General features: G+C 38.3%; 2 pseudogenes; one reads left to right on the top strand and one right to left on the bottom strand.

The window, feature by feature from the left end:
- LOC138835143 (tubulin beta-2 chain-like) overlaps positions 1–12,149 on the top strand; it is a 93,534-nt pseudogene that overhangs the window by 17,582 nt on the left and 63,803 nt on the right.
- LOC138835176 (U6 spliceosomal RNA) lies at positions 6,014–6,113 on the bottom strand (annotated as a pseudogene).

Consider the following 12,149-nt stretch of genomic DNA (forward strand, 5'->3'; position numbering starts at 1 on the left):
GATAGATAGATAGATAGATAGATAGATAGATAGATAGATAGATAGATAGATAGATAGATAGATAGATAGATAGATAGATACAAAGATGATAGATGAATCTGGTCGTGGATGTCAAGAGGGAAAAAGGGAACAATTAGCAGTCATGAGGCCTTCTGCAGTGTGCCAGGATACCAGCATCGCATTCACATAACCACAGAGCAGGAAGACTGTCTCTCTCCCACTTTTCAGGCAGCTGAGGGCCCCAGAGCCAAGAGGGAAGACCCAGGTTCTAAATAAAGTGCTTGGAGAGAGAAGAGAAATGGCCCTGCCTCTCCTTGGACTGGGGATTAGCATTAATGATGTGCAGAATAAGGGAAGGAGAATGGACTCACCGAGGTAGAAGAAGGGCCTTCAAATCTGACAGATGAAGAGTGAAAAACCCACTCCTTAAAACCAGAGATCAGGGTTTTCAACTCTGTTCCTCCCCCCCCCCACACACACACACACACTCACACACTAAACTGGCTCTCTATTGGTAACCTAAAGATAGCTTGAGGCTCCCTTCACCTGAGGGAGGAAGGTTAATCAATCCTTGTGTGAAGAGGCTGAGAAAAGCCTGACCCTGGTGTAACTCTAACAAATGTTTGAAGTTCTCCCCGCCCCACCCACCCCCATTGCTGGTTGTGTCTGAAATGAATGGTTTTGCAGCTCACTTCCCTGTTGAGTGTGTACATTCTGCTTCCTAATCCTGCAGGCCTTGGTCTCTTCACCTAGCCTGGATTTTGCAACTATTTTCTGTCCTTCAAATACAGTGTTACAATGGAGTTCTTCCTGCTAACAGGGCTAGGGCTTGGATCCTGAGAACTTCATTTGAACCCAGGATGGGTCAATAATGTTTCTTTCCTGCTTCTATAGCTTGAGAACTCTAAGAACAATTAGAGTGCAAGTAACCTCTCATCACCAAGGGAAACCCAGGAAGCTCTTGAATATCTGACCTTTCAGAAGTGGAAGTCAGAGTGTCATATACTTTCCTACTCTGGCTGGCTTCACCGTGATCTTGAGACCTAAGCTAGGGTGATGGGCGTTAGCTACTAATTCTCTGCTAGGTTCAGAACTGTAATGACATTGTAAGTACGAGTCACAAAGGGCTTGGGAAGCATATTAACCCTTTCAACATTGGACCTTTTAGAACCCTGTAGGACACAAGGTTATAATGCTAGAGTCTCAGACACTGGGCATATGGATCTACTAAACTTAAACCTTGAGCTCTGACTCCAATTCTGGTATATATCAGCGTTCATTTTCCAGAGAATGTTCTCTTAATTAGCAAATAGGAAAAGTACTTTAATTAACCCTCACTTTTTTCCAGTTGTGTGTCTTGAACTCAAGCCTGGGCACTGTCCCTGAGCCCTTCAGTTCAAAGCAAACAGTACCACTTGAGCCACAGTGTCTTTTGGTGATTCATTGAAGATGAGTCTAACAAGCTTTCCTTGCTTAGCCTTTCTTTGAATTGTGGTCTTCAGCGCTCAGTCTCCTGAGAAGCTAGTTTTCCAGGTGTGAGCCACTAGCATCTAACCTATTATTTTTGAAAGTCCTGGGGCTTGATCTTAGGGCCTGGACACTCTCTCTGAGCTTCTTTTTCTCAAGACTAGAGCTCTACCACTTGAACCACTCCACAGCTTCTGAGTTTTTCTGTGTATGTGGCACCGAGGATTCAAACCATGGCATTCATGCATGCTGAGCGAGCTCCTTACCACTAAGTCACATTTCTTGCCCCACCCTTACAATTTTATCCCTCAACTTGCCTATCCTCAAGAAAAGGCCTCTGATCATAAATCATCTTAAGAAATCCCTATAGGAAGGTGTCCAAAAATAAAGAAGACAAAGCTCATCTGTGGGAGAGACTCTAAACATGTGAAGACTGTGACAAATGCTTCCATTTAATTATGTATCATGTTTCAACACTTAATAAAGTATAAATGAAAATGAGTCAATGTCCTAAATTATTGTGAATCATTTTATAATAGATGTAAAACATGTACTACATATTATGTGTATAATAATACTAAATACAATAAACAATAAATAAAGGAATAAAATAAAAAATAAAATACAAAATCAATAATAAAAATAATAATATGTAATAAACATACATATGTAAGTATATATCATATATTACACATGTATAGAAATATTTTTTCCATTGCAGGGTGTTCATTTGGGCCCTCAGAACTCTAGCCTGAATTTGTTTTCCTCAAAGACAGTAAGATTCACCTTCACCCATGGTGCAAAAGAGTTACCTGGAAGGTGAGATCAAATCAAAGCAATTACAGAAATACTGGCCCCAGTTCCAAGACAGTGGCTTAATTTTTTAAATGAAAGCAGTTATGTTCATTCAGTTCTATACAGAACATTTAAAAAAAGCAGTGTAGAATTTTGTACAGCTTTTGACATCCTTACCTTATCCCCAAAGTGCTTCTCTGAGCACTACATTGTTTCATTTTTGTACATTTTTATTGCAAAATTGTTGTACAGAGGGATCACAGTTACATGAGCAAGGTAATGAGTTCATTTCCTATTTAGCATTGTTGCCTCCTCTTTTGTTTTTTCCCTACCATCCCTTCCCTCCCATCTCCACAACTAGTCCCCCTGCCGAGCTCAGTGACTTTTTTTTTTATTTTTGGCTTGGCATAGGGTTTGAACTCAAGTAGTGGCAACTCTGCACCTTCCCTCACATTGCTACAGATTTACCAAGACCCTGAGTTCAAATCCCAGGCTAAGGAAGGAAACTGGCAGAAATTCCAAACCAGAGAGCTTTATTTCTTTTTAATTTAGTTAAATAATTAATGAATTTTTTATTTATTCTTTCTTTTGCCAACCACACATCTTGAACTCAGGTTGTGGCAACTCTGACTCAGCTTTCATCACCCTAGGCTGTGGTGCAGTCTCTGGACCCATAGCCGATCCTGGGATCCTAGGCCCTGAGGGTTTGCAGGAGGAAAAAAAAGTAGGATACCACAAAAAGTGGCGAGCTTCAGAGGGCTGGGGTATTATGTCTTTTTCTTTGCACAGTGGGTCTGAATGACAAGGCTGCAAAGTGGACATGACCTGCCGTTGCTCATACATGCAAGGCAAGCACTCCACCACTGAGCCACTTTCTATTTTTTCATTCCTAGAAGAAGCTGCACATAAAAACAACACTGATCTTCATTTTCAGTCTGTACCTTTGAATACAGACGAACATCTTTCCTCTGCTCTCCATCAATTACCTACTTTCCAGTTAGAATGACTTGGAATAATAAAAATGGAAAAAGAGAAAATAAATCATCATGAAAATAAACAGATGCAGAAAATTCACTGTATTTTTCTCACAAATTCAACCATTATAAACTATTGGGGAAATATTCTCACTGGCACTGAAAGTCTCTAGTTAGGCAATTCTGATGAAGATGAGGAACAAAATGAAAAAGTGAGGAATCGTATCAATTGCAAGAAAAAAAATGGAGTAGGATCCAAGCAAATTTCTTCTTTGGGCTGCTGAAAATAATCGGCTTACTAGAGTGTGGTGACTACTTTCCATAAAGGCCACTCATGTGAATACTAGGGATGACAATGAATATACCCCTCTTCATTGGGAAGCATACAGTGGACACTTAGATATTGTCCATGAGTTGGTGGCTCAAGCAGCAGATATTCATGCAAAAATTGTTAATGGCTGGACACCCCTGCACAGTGCTTACTCGTGAAATAATACCAGTGTGGCGTCTTTCTTACTTCATCATGATGCAGTTACCAATGCCCAAACTAAATGCCTCTTGACTCCCTTGTGTAGCGACCGTCTACTCGACCAGCGAGGAAAAACGACCACCACACCAGGAGTCTTCTCAGATCACGCTTTATTGGAGAGCCTTTTAGTTGTAGGAGAGCTTGGGCGCGAGAGAGCGTGCACCCGAAACACAGCCGCTTATATAGGAGAATCGGAACGCGGGTCTTTCTATTGTTGGTCGCCTGCCTTTCACCGTCACCAGGTGTCATGGGATTGGCTGGGGACTCTACCTGGCTCGTGCACGCGCACAGCCCAGGTGTCCCGCCAAGCACCGTCTGGGGTGGTTACCTCAAAGCTGCAAGGGAGTGGGCGGAGTCTCGCCTCGGCTCCCTACACCCTTGCATCTTGCTGCTGGGAATATAGATAGCAAAGATACACTGGATCTCTTTCTGTTGAACCATTATATCAAACCAGGTCTGAAGAACAACTTGGAAGAAACTGCCTTAGATATTACCAAAAGGATAAGTATGTATCACTACCTCTTTGAAGTTGTGGAAGGCTGTACAAATTGTTCTATTTAGTTGTAATGATTTGGTTAAGTTTCTTTTCTTTTCTCTTTTTTTTTCTTTTTCTTTTCTTTTTTTTTGAGTTTTATTATTTTATTGTGAAAACACCATACAGAGGGGTTAAAATTACATGGGGAAGGTAATGAATACATTTCTTATCAAGCATTGTTGCCTCCTCCTTTATTTCCCCTTCCCATACCTTCTCATCTCCCCCCACTCCCCTCCCCCCTCATTACTCCTCCTTCCCGGCCAAAGTCGAAAAGTTTGTTTTTCTACATGACGTCTTGTACATCTCATTGTTGCAATGGGTCAACCTGTGTCCCTATTTAAACAATTTGTTTTTACCCTTCCCCTCCACAAATCATACCAACATCAAATACAATGAAAGCAGGAGTTATACGGTGGGGGAGGGACATACAAAGCAACAAAGAAATCATCTTATAAATATGTTAGAAACAATCACAAGAAAGAAAAAAACATTTGAATCCTTATCTTGGTGTTCATTTCACCTAACATCAACTTATCTGACCATTTCTGCTTGTCTGAGACATATACTAGTTACAAATAAGGGAAACCATGGGATGTATGTTTCTTTGGGCCTGGCTTACTTCAATTTAATTTTTTCCAAGTCTTTCCATTTTGTAACAAGTGGGGCAATGACATTCTTTCTGAGGGAGGAATAAAATTCCATTCCATAGAATTCTATTTTCTTAATCCATTCATCTACTTAAGGGCATCAAACAAGACCATACAAAAGCTACCAAAACAACTATGTTTATTGCAGCATTATTTAGCATAGCTAAGATATCAGTTACGTTTCTTAAACATCAAAATGCCAGTCCACTCTTTGTGTCCATACAAAATATTTTCAGAATTCAAATAACAGCAATATCTTACTGTAAAAATTCCGTGGAATTTTTCCAAGTGAATTGCCTGACTTTTATGTCAAATGTATTTGAGTTGTTTGTGTACATCTACAATGATTTCTGCAGAGTTTGTGATTTTTTAATCAGAAATAATTTTATCTTATCTGTTGAAATGAGTAGTACAGAAACTAAAGATATTTCTGCTTCTTGTCTGAAAAAAGTATATTTTAAAATATTCTATATTCTGTGTTTGCATAATATCCATAATCTATTTCATTGTTTCCTAGATATACTTTGCATTCAACATTGTTTTATAATATATATATATTCATTAATAAATGTGTCCTTTCAGATTGTATTCCATATAGAAAATTTAAGATTATTTTTTTCTAGGTTCTTTTTTTTTTTTTTTTTGGTCCAGTCGTGGGCCTGAACTCTGGGCCTGGACGCTGTCACTCAGCTCTTCAGCTCAAGGCTAGCGCTCTACCACTTGAGCCACAGCACCACTTCCGACTTTTTTCTTTTTGCTTATGTGGTGCTGAGGAATCGAACCCAGGGCCTTAAGCATGCAAGGCAAGCGCTCTACCACTGAGCCGCCTCCCCAGCCCCTTTTTCTAGGTTCTTATAGTAGTATATTTTTTTTGGATAAAATGACAATGTTAACTAATTTCAAAAGTTTTGTAAAGGTTATTCTATGTAGAGGCCTTTCTAAGGTGAAGATTTAATACACTGATGTCAAACTAATGTTTAATTCTAACACTTGCAAATATTGTTACACTTGTAATTTTGTAATCAACTTTTTAATAACTGTTTTTCATTTCTGCAACTGAAGAATGAAAAATATGGAATACTTCACAAATTTTCATATTATCCTTGTGCAAGTGTCATGTTAATCTCTGTATTGTTGTAATTTGGGTATACGTGCTGCTGAAGCATGTAGTATCCTCTAAATTTAAGTAGTTAATGATGCAATCTTTATATAGGCTTATATCCTTGGGTGCCTATTTGTAGCAAGGAAATCTTATTGTTCCTAACAATACTATTGATCTTATTTCCCTAAAATAATGTGTATAGTGGGAAAAAAATTATATTGTTTGGTCGATTGTTCACATTTGCATTTTTTGTCAATGACAATTTTAAGTCTTTTTTCATTTTAGATTTGATCATTCTTTGAAGCACTTACAGCTAGGTCCTAAGGTGATGACTTTTTCAAGTACTTATTTACGTAAATGAGTTAGCTTTGTGGAGCTAATAGATTCAAAGTAAGCCTTGCTTAAGAGCTACTTCTAAACTTCTGCAGCTGAAATTTTCCCAAATGAGGTCTTACTGGCACAAATGCCTACCCTTTATCCTTCTTCCACGTAGGAACAGACCAACCAAAATATCCTACCCTGACAGCATAGTTTGTCTTACTAGAACAAAACTAATCTTAGTTACAAGGGATCATAGAGAGATGAACAGTTCGGACAGAACTGGTCAGACTAGAAGGTATTTTATCAAAATTTAAGTGTTTATTATACCTACCATTTCAAAAGTAGCTAACGCCAACGTGAAAAAATTCTTCATATAAAGCATTTGACAAGATCCAAAAGCCCTTTATGATGAAGGTTTTGGAAAAACTAAGAATACATGGAACATTCCTCAATACAATAAAGGCTGTATATGACAAACCTACAGCCAGCATTATACTCAATGGTGAAAAACTAAAGCCATTTCCTCTTCACTCAGGAACAAGACAAGGATGCCCACTCTCTCCACTTCTCTTCAATCTAGTATTAGAATGCCTAGCTACAGCAATAAGAAAAGATGCAGAAATAAAGGGGATCAAAATAGGGAAAGAAGAAATAAAACTCTCCCTCTTTGCAGATGACATGATCTTGTATTTAAAGAATCCCATAGACTCCACTCCCAAATTACTCAAGCTGATTCAAAACTTTGGCAAAGTAGCAGGTTATAAAATTAGCCCCCAAAAATCAATGGCTTTTCTGTATGCCAACAATGAGAAAAGTGTGGCTGAAATTAGGAAAGCAACTCCATTTGTAATAGCTCCACAAAAAATAAAATACCTAGGAATTAACTTAACTAAAGAAGTGAAGGACCTCTATGATGAAAACTTTAAAATCTTGAAAAAGGAAATCAACACAGAACTTAAAAAATGGCAAAACCTCCCATGCTCCTGGATTGGCAAGATTAACATCGTGAAAATGGCAATACTTCCCAAGGCTATCTACAAATTCTACGCAATACCTATCAAAATTCCAACCTCAATCTTCAAGGAAATAGAAGAGGCAATCCAAAAATTCATATGGAACAATAAAAGACCCCAAATAGCAAAAACGCTCCTCAACGGAAAGAACACTGCTGGAGGAATATCAATACCAAACTTCAAAATCTACTATAAAGCCATAGTAATCAAAACAGCTTGGTATTGGCATAAGAACAGACCTCAGGACCAATGGAATAGAATTGAAAACCCAGAAATGAACCTACAGACCTATAGCCATCTAATCTTCGATAAGGGAGCTAAAACAATAGAATGGAAGAAAGACAACCTCTTCAGTAAATGGTGCTGGCAAAATTGGGTAACTACATGTAGAAAACTTAAGCTAGATCCTTATATATCACCCTGCACCAGAATCAACTCGAAATGGATCAAAGACCTTGAACTCAAAGCAGACACTCTGAAAACATTACAGGATGGAATAGGAGAAACCCTAGGTCTCCTTGGCTCAGGCCAAAATTTTCTGAATAGAGACCCGGAAACACAACAAATCAAAGAAAGGTTGGACAAATGGGATTGCATAAAGTTGCAGAGCTTCTGCAGGGCAAATGACATAGCTAGTAAGATCAATAGAAAGCCCACGGATTGGGAGAAGATCTTTACTAGCCATACAACGGACAAGGGTTTCATATCTAAAATATACTTGAAACTCAAAAAATTAAACCCCCCAACAAGAAATCCTCAAAGAAACAACTGCCCAATAAATAAGTGGGCGAAAGACTTAAAGAGAAACTTCTCTGAAGAAGAAAGAAGGATGGCCAATAGACGCATGAAGAAATGTTCAACATCCCTAGCCATAAAAGAAATGCAAATCAAAACAACATTGAGATATCACCTCACTCCAGTGAGAACGGCAAAAATCAAGAACTCTAACAGCAACAGATGCTGGAGGGGATGGGGACAGAAAGGAACCTTACTTTATTGTTGGTGGGAATGTAAACTTGTTCAACCACTTTGGAAAGCAGTATGGAGGTTCCTCAAAAGACTTCACATAGAACTCCCCTATGACCCAGCAATCCCACTTTTGGGCATTTACCCAAATGTTTACAAACAAGACCACACTAAAGCTACCAGCACAACTATGTTTATTGCAGCATTATTTACCATAGCTAAGATATGGAACCAACCCAGATGCCCCTCAGTAGATGAATGGATCAAGAAAATGTGGTATATATACACAATGGAATTCTATGCCTCCATCAGAAAGAATGACATTGCCCCAATTTTTAGGAAATGGAAAAACTTGGAAAAAATTATATTAAGTGAAGTAAGCCAGGCCCAAAGAAACATAGGTCCCATGGTTTCCCTTGTTTGTAATATCTAGTAGATGTATGAGTCAAGTGGAAAAGGTCAGATAATGTGATGTCAGGAAAATGAACCCTTAGATATGTATTTTAATGTTTTTTTTCTTTTATGCATGTGTTTCTAATGCATTTATAAGATTATCTCTTGATTGCTTTGTATGTCCCTCCCCCACAGTATAACCCCTGCTTTCACTATATTTGATGTCAGTATAACTTGTGGAGGAGATGGGGAAAATCCAGTTGTTTAAGGATACACGTGGACCTGTTGCAACAATGAGAAGTACAAGTTTTCATGTCCAAAACGAGCTTTACAACGTCGATGCGGGGGGGGGGGAAGGGAGGGAAGGAGAAGGATTGGGATTGGGATTGGGGGGGAGGGGGGAGGCTGTGAAGGTATGTGAAGGGTAAACAAGGAGGAGGCTGCAATGCTTGGTAAGAAATGTACGCATTATCATGCCCATGTAATTGTAACTCTTCTGTACAGTATGTTCACAAATAAAATAAAATTAAATTTTTAAAAAAATTCTTCATATGCATGATTTCCTGATGTGTGGCCTGTCTACCTTCCAATCAGGCAGGAACTTACACTACTGCCTTTCTATCACCAAATATTTCCATAGCTCCAGGAGAAGTCCATGTTTCTCCTCATTATTAGGCCTTAAATTGGTAATGTTTTAATCACAGTGTTTCCTCTTGCCTCCAGGCTGTAAATCTACAAATGGTAAAGCTTTAGGTCTAACTCTACCTAACACTGAGGTACAGATAATGCAATAATACTTTAAAACAGAGTTGTCTTTGATATCCTAACCACAACAGAACAATGCAAATCATGTGCCCTTTTTATTATATTACATATAGTTATATATTTTATATTTATATGTGCTGATTTCTTATTTCACACAGTGAAACTCAGTAGAATTAATTGATAATTTGACAAATAAATTGATAATTATTTATTCCAATAAAGAGAATTGGAATATAAATAATTAGGTTTAGAATACATACTAGAATATAAAAAGTATCAATGTAATGTCTTCACTATAAACTTGCTATACCTTCTAAGTGTTCTTGTTGTTCTGAATTCACATGGTTAAAAAAAAATGTTTTCCTCTAATCTATAAGGGATTTTAATCTGCTGCTCTGTTTATTGTTTTAACTCACTGGTTCCAAAATATTTTTCTCCATATTTCTGAAGCATTCCTATTGATTATACCCAAATTTTTCTGATATGATATATAAAAGATATTATTCTTCTGCAAGATGTATGGGTCCTAAGATCCTATGTCCCAGTTACCTGCATCATCAGATAACAGGGTCAAGACTTCTCAACTAGGCCCAGGCAACATGCCAACAGAAAGTAATTGAAGAGTCATGTCAATTTCTCATTTCCTATAATATTTCAGGGCCCCAATTCCTTGAGAAACAGGAATTAGCAGTAAGCAATAGTGAAATGCAAGTCAACTTAAAATGATGGATGAGATCACAAAATCTAAGAGAAAGTACTGCAATTCAAACTTTCAATTTACAGATGACTAGCCCATATGAGTGAACAAAATCACAAAGTGTCACAAGATTATTTTTTTAATTTTTTTTATGGTAAAGACATTATACAGAGGGTTACAGTTACATGAGTGAGGTAATGAGTACATTTCCACTTCCTCTTGAACATTGTTACCCCCTCCATTTTTTTCCCCCTACCATCCCCTTCCTCCCTCCCTTCCCCAAGGTTCTTTTTTTTTTTTTTTTTGATTGTGATTAAGTGATTACTTAATTTCCGGAAATTCACAGTATTGTGGAATAATGATGCTCATTTAAAGTCACAAGTTCATTCTAACTTTCCTGGAGCAAATTGTCTATCACAGTCTGTAATATATAACGGTGCTCATATGTTATATACCATATATGTGATCAGCAGCATGGGGATATTTAGTAGTGGTTCAACCAGATGAGTGGGAGTTTTTTGTTTCTTAAGTCCTGTTAGTTTTGTCATATCACCTAACATTTTGGATTCATCATCCACTTATCAGGGAGACCATGTACTGTTTGTCTCTTCGTTCTTGGCTTACCTCGCTCAACATGATTCCTTCTAGCTCCATCCATTTCCCTGCAAATGCCATTATTTTGTCATTTCTAATGGCTGCATAATATTCCATTGTGTATAGATACCACAATTTTTGGATCCATTCATCTGTGGTGGGGCATCTAGGTTGTTTCCATATCCTAGCTATTGTGAAAAAGTGCTGCAATAAACATGGAGGTGCACGTGTCCTTGTATATTGGTTCCTGTTGTTCAGGGTAGATGCCTAGAAGTGGTATGACTGGGTCGTAAGGGAGGTCAGTCTTTAGCTTTCTAAGGACCCTCCAGACTGCTTTCCAAAGTGGTTGTATGAGTGTACATTCCCACCAGCAGTGTAATAGCGTTCCTCGTTCTCCACATACCCTCCAGCATTTGTCGTTGGCTGATTTGTGGATGTGGGACATTCTGACTGGGGTAAGGTGGTATCTCAGGGTTGTCTTTATTTGCATTTCCTTCACCACCAGGGATGATGAACATTTCCTCATGTGTTTCTTTGCCATTTTTATTTCTTCATTTGAGAAATCCCTCTTTAGTTCCCTTGCCCATTTAGAAATTGGTTTGTTAGGTTTGGGAGGGATTAGTTTCTTGAGTTCCCTGTATATACAGGATGTTAACCCCTTGTCTGATATATTGCTGGTAAATATTTTTTCCCAATTAGTTGGTTGTCTTTCTAGCTTGGTTGCGATAGCTTTATCTGTGCAGAAGCTTTTTATTTTAAGGTAGTCCCATTTGTCGAGTCTCTCTCCAATTTGTTGTGACCCTGGGACTCTGTTCAGGAAGTTCCTTCCTGTGCCTATTAGTTCAAGTGTCTCTCCTACTCTGTCCTGCAGTAATTTCAGAGATTCAGGTTTAATGTTAAGGTCTTTAATCCATTTTGAGTTGATGTTGGTGCATGGTGATAGGCTGGGGTCCACTTTTAGTTTTCTGCATGTGGCTGCCCAGTTTTCCCAGCACCAGCGGTTGAAGAGGCTGTGTTTCTTCCATTGTATGTCTTTGGCTCCTTTGTCGAGTATCAGCTGGCTGTAGGCCTGTGGATTTATTTCTGGATCTTCTATTCTGTTCCATTGGTCTTCGGGTCTGTTTTTGTGCCAGTACCATGCTGTCTTTGTTATTATAGCTCTGTAGTAGAGTTTGAAGTTCGGCATGGATTGCCCTCCCATATTGTCTTTATCCCCTAGAATTGTTTTGGCTATTCTAGGTCTTTTGTTGTTCCATATGAATTTTTGGACTGTTTTCTGTATTTCAGTGATGTACGTCATTGGGATTTTAATAGGAATTCCGTTGAATTTGTATATTAGTTTTGGAAGTAT

Source organism: Dipodomys merriami, unplaced genomic scaffold, assembly GCF_024711535.1.
Source record: "Dipodomys merriami isolate MVZ:Mamm:240054 unplaced genomic scaffold, mDipMer1.0.p SCAF_23, whole genome shotgun sequence".
Classification (NCBI taxonomy): Eukaryota; Metazoa; Chordata; class Mammalia; order Rodentia; family Heteromyidae; genus Dipodomys; species Dipodomys merriami.